This window comes from Periophthalmus magnuspinnatus, chromosome 21 (genome assembly GCF_009829125.3).
Source record: "Periophthalmus magnuspinnatus isolate fPerMag1 chromosome 21, fPerMag1.2.pri, whole genome shotgun sequence".
Lineage (NCBI taxonomy): Eukaryota > Metazoa > Chordata > Actinopteri > Gobiiformes > Gobiidae > Periophthalmus > Periophthalmus magnuspinnatus.
Genome location: NC_047146.1, coordinates 9,938,818 through 9,951,896, shown reverse-complemented (window position 1 = coordinate 9,951,896; position 13,079 = coordinate 9,938,818).

Sequence of the window (13,079 nt, the reverse complement as noted above, 5' to 3'; positions counted from 1 at the left end):
ATGAGCTTTGGGTAATGACCTAAAGGACGAGATCACAGATACAAGTGGCCGAAATGGGCTTCCTCCTCAAGGTGGCTGGGCACTCCCTAGGTAGGGTGAGGAGCTCGGTCACACAGGAAGAGCTCAGAGTAGAGTCTCTGCTCCTTCACGTCGAGAGGGGCCAGCTGAGGTGACCCGGATGCCTCCCTACAGAGGTGTTCCAGGCATGTCCCACCGGGAGGAGGCCCCAGGGAAGACCGAGGACACGCTGGAGGGTCTATGTCTCTTGGCTGGCTTGGGAACGCCTTGGGGTCCCGTCGGAAGAGCTGGAGGGCGCGTCTGGGGTGAGGGAAGTCTGAGAGTCTCTGCTTAGACTGCTGCCCTCACAACCTGGCCCTGGATAAGCGGAAGGAAATGGATGGATGGATGGATATGTAACTACCAAGCATATTGTGTCTGAGATGTGTTGGGGGGCTGCTTTATGTGTCTCCATGGAGATAAGAAATAAGTTCCATGTTAAATTTTGCATTCACTTAATTACAGGTATTGTTGTCAGAGATGGAAGAAGTACTCAGTTTTGTTGCTTAAGCAGAGGTACAAATACTTGAAAATGAAAAAAAAAAAACAAACAACAATAAAAGTATTAAAGTACCTGTTTAAAAATGTACTTAAAGTGTAAAACATAAAAGCATTTTGCGCAGATTTTGTAGAGTTATAATGAAGCTTCAAATGCAGAGGTTTTGATACAGGCTTGTGCTGAATATTGTTCAACAGAAACAACTGAATCAATAGTTTTTTGTATATTTTGTTTGCTCAAACAATGAACTTGATAAAAATAAACCCGCAGCCTTTTCAGCAGGTCTCACACAATCATGAAAAATACTTTTATTTTCCAACCCTGTTCAAAACTGTAGCGGAGTAGAAAGTACAGATACTGCTCTCAAATGTAGCGAAGTAAAAGTAAAACTACAGATAGCTAAACTTTCAACCCAGGCTCAAAACAGTTCTGATTAGCCGTGCATATGACTGAACGGTTGTTATTCTGCATTGTTCTCGTTTAATGTTAATTTTATGATGATTATTTATGCTTTGATTTGTTTGTATTGTGATTTTAATGCTTTTTCTTATTCTGTAAAGCACTTTGAATCACAGCACCGATATACAAATAAACTTGCCTTGCCTACACCCTCCACCAGAAATACTATTCACCTTATTCCAGAAGTTGCCGTGGGCGCCGCCATCGTCATTTGGTTTGTATTATTTCGTATGGGGCTGGCGATTTTGACAGCAAATAAGTTCTGTTCGGACTACAAAGACATTTTAAAGCCTCCAGAGAATCGGTGAGGTGTTGACTTGTTGGCGCACATGAGCGTACAACATTTTACACAAATCAACCCTACTTTATATCATATTTTTGAGTTGGCATGTAGCGATGGCCAGCTGCTTAGTATTAGATAGAATTCTCAACTATTGTAATGCATCCAATTTGATCTCTGACAACAGTTATTAGATACAAGAATCCAGGAAATGAAAGCCTATTTTATTTGATCTGATAATACGCACAGTTTTTCCTTTTCTGGTCAAAACGTAAGAGCTCATGTAATTGTAATTCAAGGTAACACAATCTTTTTCAATTTTTAATTTCATTTTTGATCACACAAAAATAAAAACAAACCACGGCCTTATGAGAGGTATTCATTCAGTGTTGTAGACATGGATGCTAAATCATATCTTCAGACAATTCAATTCACCAAACTTTATTTATCCTTGAGGGAAAATTCAATATTTTCAACAGCATTGTTTGTGTGTGCCACATCGTCGGCCAAAGTGGACCAAGGCCAAAACTGGGCTGAGGGGCTGACTCAAAAGAAACAGTAAATAAATAAAATATGTGCTGTTGCCGGGTAAGATATCCCGGTTAGTTATATGGGTTTTCACGAGCCAACTAATCTAACAATGGTAGACATGACGAACTTTTAATCAGCACTGACTTTGAACGTGATAATTATTTTTCAGTATTTTTCTTTTGAAGGTTATCTGTTGAGAGGAATCTAAATAATCAAAATAATAGTTCCAGATATGCATGATCACACAGGAGCACATGGACAAGTGCTTTCATTAAAACCTGGTAAGTGCTGGATGGATGCAGTCAGTTTCTCCAAGTGTGTTATTGGGTAAATGTGGTGCAGTCTGCTAGTGTTTGCCCACCACCACCTGGCTCAGACCTTACCTGTCAAAAGACATTAACCACAAAGCCAACTCATGCAGTATGTGAGTTGACGTAACAAGAAGGGTACATGGCATCAAACCCTGTTGCCTATAAGGATATACTCAAATATTTGACACCTCTCCTCATTAAATGTTTATGTTCAGTATTTATGTATTTTGTTTTTTTTATTTCACACTTGTTAAAAGTACTTCCCTTGCAAATCCAGACTGATATCTAGCAAACTGTAGCAAACTATGACTTGTATTTTTTTGTACAACCTGATATCAGTCTGGTCTCCACACCCTCTGTTGCATCTCAAGCCCGGTCAAACGCAATTGTACAATCAGATCGTTTTTGTCAGTGACACATGTGAAACGAAGGAGCTCATTGGTCGCCTTTGATTTACAAATAAATCAAATTGATCTCACTTCAAATTAAGAGAGTTTAGTGCTTTGCTCATTGATTTTGCAGAAAATTGTGATCTTTTTCAGCTCCCTGTGATATTTATTTTTTCTTTATCATTTCTGATACAGACAGACCATGCCTGTCCCTGATTGGCTAATCCAGCTGTCAATCACACCCATCTGAAAACGGGTAGATTCACCGGTGACCAGACACATCTTTGTAAAGTGTTGAAGAGTGTATTCTGGATCCCAGGCATAGACTGTATAAAGAAGTGGACTAAGTGAGTGTGACGTCACCTATAACGTTTGGCTCCAGTCAAATGAAGCTCATGGAGGTTAGCAGTTATAGGGGCCAATTTGGAGCCAAGTTCCACATTTGGGATGTATCATAGCAACCAAAGAGCCAATCTAAAGTGAAGCTATTGATGGTAACACCCCCACCACTGGTTTAGCAGGAAGCGGGCACTTAGCAAGGCTGTCAAGTAAACCTGCTGCTAACGCCAGCGGGAGCGACCTCAGGGAAAGAAGGTGCCTGATTTGTTTGTTATTAATGTTCATATTTTGATTTACAGACACAATATTGAAATAAAACAACAGGATCATGTAGAGTGGTTTAATATGAACATTTTAAGACCAACATAACGAGACTCATTGCAGCATTTACAGAGAGAGGGGCAACAACTTTTCAATTTAGAGTGAATTGGAGCCAGAGTCGATGGAGCCGGAAGCGCAGCCCATGATCACGTCCAATTTGCCAAGTCAAAAGCCAAAAGTGCATCTGAAGACTCTGATTTCAGAAATGATTATATGCAGACATCAAACAAACACAAAATCTGTAGAATAAAAAAAAAGTCTTCCACACGCAATATTATATCATTTGAAATAGAGACCAATACAACGCACCAGATGCCTTACCTATTCTTATAAAATCATTTTCAGTATTCTCTTTATAGCCCAGTGCATCATCAGCCCACACACCTCTATCTTCATCACTAAAGTACATTACAACTGAATCACAAATATTTTCTATTTCCAGCAAACAGTAAGTGGAAATAAGTGAATATGTTTTAAAGGTGGAATTACAAGCAAAATCCGCACTGGACGAATGATTTCAGAAGTGTATTTACAAATAACAGCACCGATCTCCACGGTCAAGCATGGCCCCAAACTGCACAACTGCTCCTCCATTGATTGAAAACATCAGCAGTACTAGTCACGGGAAAATTACAAAACTCTCAGAAGGACAAGATGGAGATTTGCGAGATTGTGAACAGATGCCGCACAAGGTAATCAAAAATTACAATTACACTGATGAAAAGGAAGCAAACTATGACTTGAAATGAACAAAGCTACAAAAGATTACAGTAATAGCATGATTCAGTACAGCAGAAGTTAGAGATGGGGTCATATTGCGTTGAGGAAGGCGTCTGGGTTAAAAATCTACAATATGTACACTAAAAACCCCTGTGGCACTTTCATGGTAAGGGCTATATCTTGTTATAGCTGTAGTAAGCTAACAACTGCCACTTTCCAGAAACCCACTGCTTGTGAAATTTTAGTGCTGCTTTGGCAATTTATATCTTTAACTAGGCTCGCTCACATACAGTACTGTGCAGTGCAGCGCTGGTCTTATGCAGCAATCATATAGAACGGAATATTCTTGTTCAGGGGTAAACCAACAACTGATCTGACTTTTACAGATTGATTTTAGACTTGAAAACACTAGACCTTTTCAGTGAGATGGAAAAATAAAGTTCAACTAAATTAAAAATTGTAATATTTTGTCTCTTCTAATTAAACACGCATTCATAGCGCTGTAATTTTGCAGTGGGGTGCATTTATATAAAAAAAGAAGACAAAGAAAAAAAAACTTTACCCTTTGAAAGTATGACTCAGGATTCATGTAATAGTGTTAATGAATATTTCATAATAATCCATCTCACAGCTGCACAACCTTGAACGAAAACTGTTGATTCCTTATAGAATTCCAGGAAGGATGGACTCTGGGAATGGTTGTCTTAAAAGAAAGGTACTAAGATACTGACTGATGGTATCAAGACAATATACTATCTATAACAGGTATTGATAATAAAATAAATAAATAATAATAATACAATATAAATGAATAAAATATAAAAATAAATAAATAAATATAAATATATATATATATATATATATATATATATATATATATATATATATATATATATATATATATATATATATATATATATATATATATATATATATATATATATATAATATATATATACATACACTCACCTAAAGGATTATTAGGAACACCTGTTCAATTTCTCCTTAATGCAATTATCTAATCAACCAATCACATGGCAGTTGCTTCAATGCATTTAGGGGTGTGGTCCTGGCCAAGACAATCTCCTGAACTCCAAACTGAATGTCAGAATGGGAAAGAAAGGCGATTTAAGCAATTTTGAGCGTGGCATGGTTGTTGGTGCCAGACGGGCCGGTCTGAGTATTTCACAATCTGCTCAGTTACTGGGATTTTCACGCACAACCATTTCTAGGGTTTACAAAAATGGTGTGAAAAGGGAAAAAACATCCAGTATGCGGCAGTCCTGTGGGCGAAAATGCCTTGTTGATGCTAGAGGTCAGAGGAGAATGGGCCGAGTGATTCAAGCTGATAGAAGAGCAACGTTGACTGAAATAACCACTCGTTACAACCGAAGAATGCAGCAAAGCATTTGTGAGGCCACAACACGCACAACCTTGAGGCGGATGGGCTACAACAGCAGAAGACCCCACCGGGTACCACTTATCTCCACTACAAATAGGAAAAAGAGGCTACAATTTGCACGAGCTCACCAAAATTGGACAGTTGAAGACTGGAAAAATGTTGCCTGGTCTGATGAGTCTCGATTTCTGTTGAGACATTCAAATGGTAGAGTCAGAATTTGGCGTAAACAGAATGAGAACATGGATCCATCATGCCTTGTTACCACTGTGCAGGCTGGTGGTGGTGGTGTAATGGTGTGAGGGATGTTTTATTGGCACACTTTAGGTCCCTTAGTGCCAATTGGGCATCGTTTAAATGCCACGGGCTACCTGAACATTGTTTCTGACCATGTCCATCCCTTCATGACCACCATGTACCCATCCTCTGATGGCTACTTCCAGCAGGATAATGCACCATGTCATAAAGCTCGAATCATTTCAAATTGGTTTCTTGAACATGACAATGAGTTCACTGTACTACAATGGCCCCACAGTCACCAGATCTCAACCCGATAGAGCATCTTTGGGATGTGGTGGAACGGGAGCTTCGTGCCCTGGATGTGCATCCCACAAAACTCCATCAACTGCAAGATGCTCCTATCAATATGGGCCAACATTTCTAAAGAATGCTTTCAGCACCTTGTTGAATCAATGCCATGTAGATTTAAGGCAGTTCTGAAGGCGAAAGGGGGTCAAACACCATATTAGTATGGTGTTCCTAATAATCCTGCAGGTGAGTGTAAATAATAAAAATAAATAAATAAAAGTTCAGGCTTTCCAGATATGTTTCAGAATGATGCCTGGTAATATTAGCTGTATGTAAGATTTAAAACTTCATAAAAAACGGCCTGTGTGTGTCCCAAGATCAGAAGTAGAACAAATCAAATAGAGCTTTTAGCACTAACAGTGGTCGTTTAATATAATTTTTTTTTGTTTTGGTTCTCTTTGGTTTTGACTATCCAATCAGAAAGCAGAATGAGCCTCAAACGAGCCTCTCATTTGGGGCCAGTTTCAAAGGACACTTTCTGATCTGCCTACCTACAGCCAATCATGAATCAGTGCTAGTGAAGCCTCTGCAGCTCAGTGAGTGAATTCTGGAGGTTTTGAGCTTTCACCTGAGCCATAGTGTGTTCATATATTGAGAAAAATGTGTACGTGCCCTCTATCTGCAGGTCAAGGCTCTGGCAACCTAGGTTCAGCTGCGATTGAACCTTCCATTTTTAATCCAGTGAGCACACAAGCTACATACAGTTACTTTAAAGAACCGATTTGAGTTGAGAATGACAAATTATTCCTCCTTATCGATATCGAGTGTCAAAATGGGAGTGTGAAATGTTAGCAGTGTGATTCGTGACCACGCTTCTCTGGGGGGGTGATGTGCAGTGGCTACGAATAGGTACAAAACAAACCACGTGAAGAGCACACATGTTCAGAAATCAAGCAAAACACGTTAGCCTTAAAGACACCGCGGCACAGCGTGACTAACACTCGGGCTTACAGATCACACCCCGGGAGCTAATTAGCATACATAAACAAGTAAATGATAAATCAACATATGCAGCCCCTATTGTTTGGCTGATACGGTGGAGAGCAGGAAGTTGGCTGCAAATGATCACCCTAAAAAGATGTGAGGCGAGGCTGTCATTAAAGGCACAATGTGTGTTACCGTGGCAACATCACAGAGCTCTGTTTTTTTATTTTTTTTTGCATGGTTGTGAACAATCAGAGTTGCACCCAATTCCTGCGTGAATTAAAAGCTAGTGCTAAGTAAAGCTCAAGTACCCCCGCCTTTGCCACACAACACACCTTTAGTATTTATTTATTTTTTTATTTTTTAAACAATGCACTGTTTGTCCCATCTCGGTGGGGAATTCTCTTACAACCTGTTCCCACCAGGAGAACGTGTGCCTAAAACACTTCAGTACTTGACAATCAAAGCAGTGTGCACTTCAATTTGGAAACAATTTTGAGACACGCCCAAGCAAAGTGCCACACATGTAGGTCACAGTAATAGCTACCAAACAAGCCTATTCAACTTTCAAACATTTGTGGCCATAAATTCACTCTTTCACTTGTATTTTTCACGTGTTTTGCTTTGATTAACATTGCGAGACCGGACTTATTGCGGAAATCATTTTTGACGACTGAGATGAATGAAAATACTGAAACTCATGTCTAGACAAACCTCTAGGAAGGACAAAAATACAGGAAACTTTACCTACATCTTGATCACATTCCATCCATAGACTGTATATATAAATGGACATTGCGAAACTGCCAGCCACCGCGTTTCAAATAGAAAATGATCATGGGCGCACATCGAGTCTGGCTCCAATTCACTTCTTTTCTCTGTTACTTCTTCATTATTTTGGTCTTAAAATGTTCATATTAACGCGCTCTACATGATCCTGATGTTTGTATTTCGTTATTTTGTCCGTGATTCAGGATATGAACATTAATAATAAACCAATCAGGCGCCTTCTTTCACCGAGGTCGCTCCTGTTAGTGTTAGCAACAGGTTTGATTGACAGCGTTGCTAAACATCCGCTCCGTGCTAAACCAGTGATGTGAGCGGGAAGGAACGTTTTCTTCAACAGCTTTGATCCGGATTGGCTCTTTGGTTGCTATGATACTCGCGGTCGGAATTGGCCCCCGTAACCGCTAGCCTCGATGAGCTTCTTTTGACTGGAGTCGAACGCTATGGGTGACGTTCACTTCTTTATACAGTCTATGGTCCTAGCTGAAAATCTTTACTGACTTCTTCATAACTTTTCATAAAAATTTCACCAAAATTATTATATGATTGCTGCCAATAAACAAAAACAATGTTAGGAACGGGATCAAGGGCAACAAGGGGTTAGAAAGGGCTAACCAGACACGAGTTCACTCTGAGGATCTCCATCTGGTTCCTTAGCTGTTCATAGCTATTTATGTCTGTCATTTCAATAGCGACCAATCAAATCAGTTTATCCGCTGTGTTGCCAGATTGAAGCCCCGGCTGAAACGGCACATTGCGTTACTGCAAGTTTGTGCAGTTCAGACGATTTAACTTGGTAATTTCACACATTTCACAGGTAAATATTAAATTTGCTGTCACAGATTTTTACTATCTTAAAAACAGTAAAAACAGTCAAAGTTTTTTTTAAATGTTTGGCACTGGTGGAAAGTTAAACCTCACTTATTTTATGCATAACGAGCATCCTAATTATTTACCACGATGAGTTTATAAGTGCTTTTCACAACTCTCAAAGACCAGAGTGGTGTTTTGCATCACGCTACAGCTAACAACAACAACTAGCATGCAAACACACACACACAGGTGACATATTTTGACCTCAAGAACTCGGACAAGACACATTTACAACAAACACGTAGGACAAACAGCTGCAGGAGTGTATTTTAAGTGTATTTTAACGTATCAGACTGCCAGGATTCTTTATTTCATAGCATTTTTGTATCGACTTTCTAGAGCCATAATCACGCCCGTTGGGGTAATTGTTTATACAAAGCACTATCAGACCCAATATTTCACTTTTGCCGTACCCCTCTTATGACTCAACCTTTTCCATTTACCCCTGGCCTGGATCGGTACAAGATCTATGGTTTGTCACTACTTTTCACTTGACTACATCATTATATAAAGAATCACATTTACTCCTACAAGTGCCACACACGCATGTCTCCATAATAGCTATATAATATCCGGCCTTTTTTTTTTTTTTACACACTGCCATGTTATTCCTGGCTTTCAATTCTCTGTAACCCTGACTCCCCACGCAGTTCCTTTTCCATTATGTTCCAGCACAACCTTCTCTGACCAAGGTAATTACCTCAGCTCTTGAGCCATCCCGGTCAGAAGATAAACCCACTGAGATCCTCCTGCATCAGATTAGCGTTGTGGTTTTTCGCTGTCCTCTTGAGATCCCCATGCTACTTATTTTTTCTTGTTTGTTTATTCATTTGCTCTGGCAGGGAAACAAAAACACAATACGTCTTTACTTTGCCAGTCTCTAAGCGGACATGTTGTATTTAATTAAGTGGCTTTAGATGCTCTCTTGGTATCAGGCCATGCCGCTATTGACCCTTAGTCTGAGCGTGTCAGGATTTTATCTGTCTAATCTAAAGCAGGGGTGTGATTGGGAAGACAGGAAACACAATCAGCCATAACATTCTGACCACCTATTTGTCAAAAGTTTCAAAAGTCAGACACTAATCGATACTAAAACCAGAATTGAAAATAGATTTAATTTACAGTTTAGAGCAATCCTGAACTTTATTAACCCCACGTGGCAACTTAGTTTTTTTTTTATTTTAAATTAAAGTATTTTTTTAGGTACTATTATGTTCATTCTATCTTGTAAGTGTTTTGTTTTTGTTTCTGTTTTTGGTTTTTTTCATCATTGTTGTATCGAAATCAGTATCGAGCATAAAGTCAAGTTTGAGATTTTATTATTGTGACACTTCCACCTATGTAATCTGCCACATGTTGGTAGTTTTCAGATTGACAAGTTTCTCTGGGGTGACAGCGGTGGTACCTGACAGCCGCACAGTTGGAGCGTTTGATCGAAATGTTGCCGGTTCGAATCCCGCTCTCGACATAAACATCGTCAGTAGAGCGCTCAGATCCACTGCCCCACAGGTTGGTGTTGCGATTCCAACTCCCACAGATGACTGTTGATTGAACAGTCACACTTCACATACACTGGTGTATGAATGTGTGTGTGAATGGGTGAGTGATTCCTTGATCTTGACTTGAAGGTGGAAAAAAAGCATGACCATTTACTGTTTACCTGTCAAATGATACTTCTAGGAAAAATCATAATTGCTCCATGTTTTCATTGTTTTATTATTATTATTATTTTATTTATTTACATTTATTTTACATTACATTTGGTTACATTTACATCTGGCCCTTTGAGAGCAACCATTTCGCTGATGTGGCCCTTTGTGAAAATGAGTCTGACACCCCTGGTCTATATGCTTAAAGGTTAATGTTATGTTTCACTTATTTCATGAAAAAATAAGAAATATTTGTATTATATTCAAAAAAAAAAAAAAAAAAACAATTTTAGTTGTATCTCTTCTGAATTGTGCAAACAAATGGCAATCTCTGAAAAAAAATTAATTAAAAAATGATAAATAAATCTACAACGTTCATTTTTTTCCTGTAGGGCCATGCACGTCTTGATCCTGTTGCATGTCTGGCCTGGTGAATAGGACCACACTGACTCCTCATATGCATCACCTGTTGCCAGGCTAACCGCTGCTCCACTGCACCCCTTATAAAAGACTCTCCAGAGAGGTTTTGGAGCCGGTAACATTTTGACAATCACATTCTTACATTTTATCAATGGCTCTTTCTTGTAGCACATCAACTTTTAGCACAAAATGTTCATTTGTGGCACAATACATTCCACCCACCAGCAGGTGCCATGCTGAATAAACAATCAGCAGTATTCACATCATCTGTCAGTGCTCATAATGTTATGCCTGATCGAGGATTCTCTTAGACTACAGACAGAGAGCTTTGCTTTTTCACAGCTCATTTTAAGTTGATCCTTCCACTGTTTGAATACGAAGCATCATTATCATTTGTCATAATGTTGTATTTCGAGATGACGAGCTATGACACAATACAAGAATAATGTGCTGGATAGAATTAAGAGCTGAATACATTTCTCTACTTTGGCACTACGTGGGGAAGGATCTCTCCATAATGTACAGTGTTATTATCTTCCAACTAAAACTGTGTCTAGACTGCCAATCAAAGCCTTCTGATTTGCATATAATGACTGATGTTTGCAGACTTGCCGTCCACCTGCACTTAAGAACTGCTTAGTAAATATGGATATGTGAGCTAATTTCATTTCAGAGCTGTTGTATAAGTTGTGTTGCTGCTCATCCTAAACGTGGTGCCCTCTCTGTGACAGGGAGAGGCGGAACAAAGGGAGAAAAGAGTCAATATGAACCAAACAAGGCATTCGTAGGTCTGCAGTGACACCAACAGGATGTCTGGAGAACTGCATGTCATTGTCTACATTTCAGGACCACTGAGCATGGAATACAAATGATCTGTGAGAAATGCATAGATGTATTACATTTGTTCTGTTACTGTGACATTAAAATAAGTGCAAATTACATGAATGTGCATTTCAGATAGATCACATTGCAAATTGAAAAGAATATAATTATTGATAGGGAAATAATTGATAGAGTTTAAAGGGTCACATAGGCCTAGGTCTGTAGTCGCCTGAAGAAATTCTTGGTTGTCTGAAGAAATGCCTTGCCAATTGATGTATTTAGATTAAGACATGCTTTTAATCTGCCTTTTTAAATGGTAAATGGTCACATTTTTATATCACACTTCTCCACCTTCGAGGCACTTTGCATCTTTACACCTTTAAGTGCTTTACATCAAGGAACCACTCACCCATGCACACACCTAGAATTAATTAATTTTATTTTGGTTGACAAAAAACATAACATTTTCTTCATTAATTAAAATAATTAAAAAAAACAACGGATTGGACATTCACACGGATATTCATACACCGGTGTAAACAGACACTGGGGGTGGGTTAAGTGTCCTGCCCAAGGATACAACAACAGTATTCATCTGTGGGAGCTGGAATCTGTCCAAGCTGTACCAGTGTTGTTAATGTTGAGAGCTGCCAACCTTCAGATCAGTCGACAAACGTTCTACCCACTGAGCTACTGTCGCTTTTATATTTACCTGTAAGTACAAAAAAATACTCACTAACGTCTCCTTACTGTACTGTGCTGTTGTCCCATACAAGTCATTATAATCTAAATAACATGATTCGTCAGATAAATACTCACTAACGTCTCCTTACTGTACTGTGCTGTTGTCCCATACAAGTCATTATAATCTAAATAACATGATTCGTCAGATAATTAAAAATGGGTCAACAAAGACATCATCAACAGATGAACACAGTCTTACATAGATCTGTGTCTTTTTTTTCCATCCGGGTTGCGTACATTCAACGCAAAACCACATCAGGCTATGATTTAAACATGTAGCCTACCCAACAACAACCTGAACTGCTGAAAAAAACCTCCCAAGCGGATAAGATATCATGCACAAAACAGCCTATAATGCTATCAAACCTTACGCAGCCTATAGCCCATCATTTATTTTCCAATGGCAGCCTAATTCACACTCTGCTAAATCAACCAGAACATTATTTCAGCTTGACCCCTGTTTGATGAAATGTAAATCTAAAACTATTACAACTGCTATCAAATTAATGGTCCCCTCACTTTCCTGATTTATCTTTGTTTTTGTATTAAAGCTCCGTGACCAGTAGATGGAACCATAGGAGCTTTTAGAAACAAAGGGCAAGCACAAAAGGCTGCTGCTTGTTGAGGATAGACTGCATGGGACACACAGCTGGAAAACTGGAAACTTTTGGCGGGTCTATCTAAAAGCTTTTTTTTCTAGCTTGGGAAAAAGAAAAGTTTAGATGTAGCCATAAAAGTAGCCTATATTACTTGATAAAATAGTGGTGGGTGCATGTTGGATAGTGACTGGCTGGTCATATAAATGTCCATGTCCAATTCTATCTCCCAGTTTCGTTGATATGAAGTTGTCGGATCTGGCAGCTTCACGTCAAACTGAAGGGTTACTGCAGTGTTCTAGGAATCATTTTAGTGGATATTTTTTATGGATACTGGAAGAGGGATACTCTATTTGCCACAATTAAAATAAA